Source organism: Caretta caretta, chromosome 14 (genome assembly GCF_965140235.1).
Source record: "Caretta caretta isolate rCarCar2 chromosome 14, rCarCar1.hap1, whole genome shotgun sequence".
Taxonomy (NCBI): Eukaryota; Metazoa; Chordata; order Testudines; family Cheloniidae; genus Caretta; species Caretta caretta.
The window spans coordinates 16,983,171-16,986,815 of NC_134219.1; positions in this window are offsets into that span (position 1 = coordinate 16,983,171).

The window sequence follows — 3,645 nt, forward strand, 5'->3', positions numbered from 1 at the left end:
TGTCAATCTCTTGGTGGTTTTATTTTGCCTATTAGCAGCAGTGACCATCACGTTCAGCGTTCAAGACCCTTGTTACTGCAGTGGGGAATATTTTGCATCAAAACTTAGGGCCTGAAAACAGCCCAAAACTGGGAAATAGTTGGGTTTTGGACAAAATGGCTCAGGCTCTTGGTTTTCCAATGAAAAATCTATTTGTTTTTGAGGATAACAGATACTTTCCATGACATCTTTTGTTTAATTAAAAACCCAGTTTTCCACTGAAAAAAAGTTTTGATGGAAAAATTTTGACCTGCCCAATTGAAGTTATTTATGGAACTTTCACTTAGAACTTCTAGACTTTCAAACACTTACTTGTTCTTAATTCTACCTTAGGCCTAGTCTATACTCAAAAGTATCAGTTTAATTAGGGGTGTGGCTTTTTTTTACTGAAATAGCTATACCGATCCAACCCCTGGTGTGGACACAATTATACCAGTGTAAAGGTGTCTTATCCCAGTTTAGCTTATTCCCCTGACTATACAGAAGCGCTATACTAATATAACTGCACCCACACTAAGGGGTTGTAGTGCTTTAACTAAACTTTCTAATGTAGACAATAATTTCCTAGTTTCCATAGTTAGACTTTTGTTAATGTCCGCAAAATGTTTTCTAATGGATTTTTTTTCCCCCTGAAGCATTTAATTAAGTCTTTATAACCTCAGCTCAATCGTAATGATGGTTTTTTGTCTGGAAATAACAATGGCCTTGGGGCAAAGAAAGTCATTGCTTAGCTGGAGCTGTTTCCATTTTTACAGCAGATTAGGAATAAAGAGGAGGACATGGAAGGTGCAGATAATTAGATATAAGAAGGATCAGGTGAAAGGAAGAGGCAGCACCGTGCATTCAGTGAGGGCAAAGCTGATGAAGCGAAGGACTGTTCTGCTGAAGCTAGAATACACTAGAGCTTCCCAAGTAGGGCCCAGAGGGTCTGTTCGTGTAAATTGGCTTGACTCCACTGATTTCAATAGAGCTAGGCAGATTTACATCAGCTGAGGACCTAGCTCTATGAGGCCTTACATTTTTTGTTGTATTGGCTTTTTTATTTTTAATCAGCTCAGGGCTTAAACCCATGGCCAGTATCGGGGTTACCTCGTTGATGATCACAGTTAGCTCTAGTGCAATAAGAGCGTGGTTCACACAGACTTTACAGGATACGTTACAGAGCCCCTTTTAGCTGAGCATCTCAAAGTACATTAAAAAAGAAATCCTCACCTACTTTTGTAAACAACTGGGGAAACTGAGGCACAAAGAGGCGTCATGTTTGAAGGTATTTAGGTGCTGTTGTGCCTCTCATTTTCCAAAGGGATTTTAGCACTTAGGAATCAATGGGATTTTAGAAAATTAGACTTAAAAGGCCTGGTTTACACTACAGAGTCAGGCCGATGTAAGGCAGTTTATGTCGGCCTAACACTGTGTGTCTACACTACCATGTTGGGTCCGCCTATGAACATTGCCCATTACACAAACCTAATCACTCCAGCTCCGCGATAGGCATAGTGCATAGGTCCACGTAGCTGGGACAATGCAGCGTCTGCATCAACAGTGCATTACTTACATTGCCTGTTAGCTGTCAGCCCTGCACTGGGCTCACAGCCCAGAGCCCTGTAGCTGCCTCCCAATGATGGTTTGTGGCGGGAGGAGAGCCCAAGCCCAGCCACTTCCCAGGCTTGAGCTGCTCCCCCCACATTCCTCACTAGGAGGCTGCTGGACTTGGACTCGCCTTCTCCCAGCCCCCCCAGTCCCTCATCAAGGGATGGCAATGGGGCACTTGGCTGTCAGCCTCAGGGGTCCAGCTGTCAATGCCCCACAATGCCTCATGTCAATCGGTGAAAGCACTCCTGGTGAGGACGCACGCCGCTGACAAAAGAAGCAAGTGTGGACATGAACCACCACTTTAATTACTGTGGTGGCTGTATGTTGACCTAACTTAGGTGGACTTAATTTTGTAGCATAAGCTTAGGGTATGTCTACACTACGGAATAAGGTCGAATTTATAGAAGTCGGTTTTTTAGAAATCGGTTTTATAAATTCGAGTGTGTGTGTCCCCACAGAAAATGCTCTAAGTGCATTAAGTGCATTAACTCGGCGGAGCGCTTCCACAGTACCGAGGCAAGCGTCGACTTCCGGAGCGTTGCACTGTGGGTAGCTATCCCACAGTTCCCGCAGTCTCCGCTGCCCATTGGAATTCTGGGTTGAGATCCCAATGCCTGATGGGGCTAAAACATTGTCGCGGGTGGTTCTGGGTACATATCGTCAGCCCCCCGTTCCCTCCCTCCCCCTGTGAAAGCAAGGGCAGACAATCATTTCGCGCCTTTTTTCCTGAGTTACCTGTGCAGACGCCATACCATGGCAAGCATGGAGCCCGCTCAGGTAACCGTCACCCTATGTCTCCTGGGTGCTGGCAGACGCGGTACGGCATTGCTACACAGTAGCAGCAACCCCTTGCCTTGTGGCAGCAGACGGTACAGTACAACTGGTAGCCGTCATCGTCATGTCTGAGGTGTTCCTGGTCGCCTCTGTGAGGTCGATCAGGAGCGCCTGGGCAGACATGGGCACAGGGACTAAATTTGGAGTGACTTGACCAGGTCATTCTCTTTAGTCCTGCAGTCAGTCCTATTGAACCGTCTTATGGTGAGCGGGCAGGCGATACGGACTGCTTGCAGTCGTACTGTACCATCTTCTGCCGAGCAGCCATGAGATGTGGATGGCATGCAGTCCTTCTGCACCGTCTGCTGCCAGCCAAAGATGTAAAAGATAGATGGAGTGGATCAAAACAAGAAATAGACCAGATTTGTTTTGTACTCATTTGCTTCCCCCCCTCCCCTGTCTAGGGGACTCATTCTTCTAGATCACACTGCAGTCACTTACAGAGAAGGTGCAGCGAGGTAAATCTAGCCATGTATCAATCAGAGGCCAGGCTAACCTTCTTGCTCCAATAAGGACAATAACTTAGGTGCACCATTTCTTATTGGAACCCTCCATGAAGTCCTGCCTGAAATACTCCTTGATGTAAAGCCACCCCCTTTGTTGATTTTAGCTCCCTGAAGCCAACCCTGTAAGCGCCCCTCCCAGCGTCAGAGCAATGGCAAACAATCGGGCATCTGAGAGTGCTGTCCAGAGCAGTCACAATGGAGCACTCTGATGGGGCTAAAACATTGTCGCGGGTGGTTCTGGGTACGTGTCGTCAGGCCCCCGTTCCCTCCCTCCCTCCGTGAAAGCAAGGGCAGACAATCATTTCGCGCCTTTTTTCCTGAGTTACCTGTGCAGACGCCATACCACAGCAAGCATGGAGCCCGCTCAGGTAACCGTCACCCTATGTCTCCTGGGTGCTGGCAGACGCGGTACGGCTTTGCTGCACAGTAGCAGCAACCCATTGCCTTCTGGCAGCAGACGGTGCAATACGATTGGTAGTCGTCCTCGTCGTGTCCGAGGTGCTCCTGGCCGCGTCGGCTGGGAGCGCCTGGGCAGACATGGTCGCAGGGACTAAATTTGGAGTGACTTGACCAGGTCATTCTCTTTAGTCCTGCAGTCAGTCCTATTGAACCGTCTTATGGTGAGCGGGCAGGCGATACGGACTGCTAGCAGTCGTACTGTACCATCTTCTGC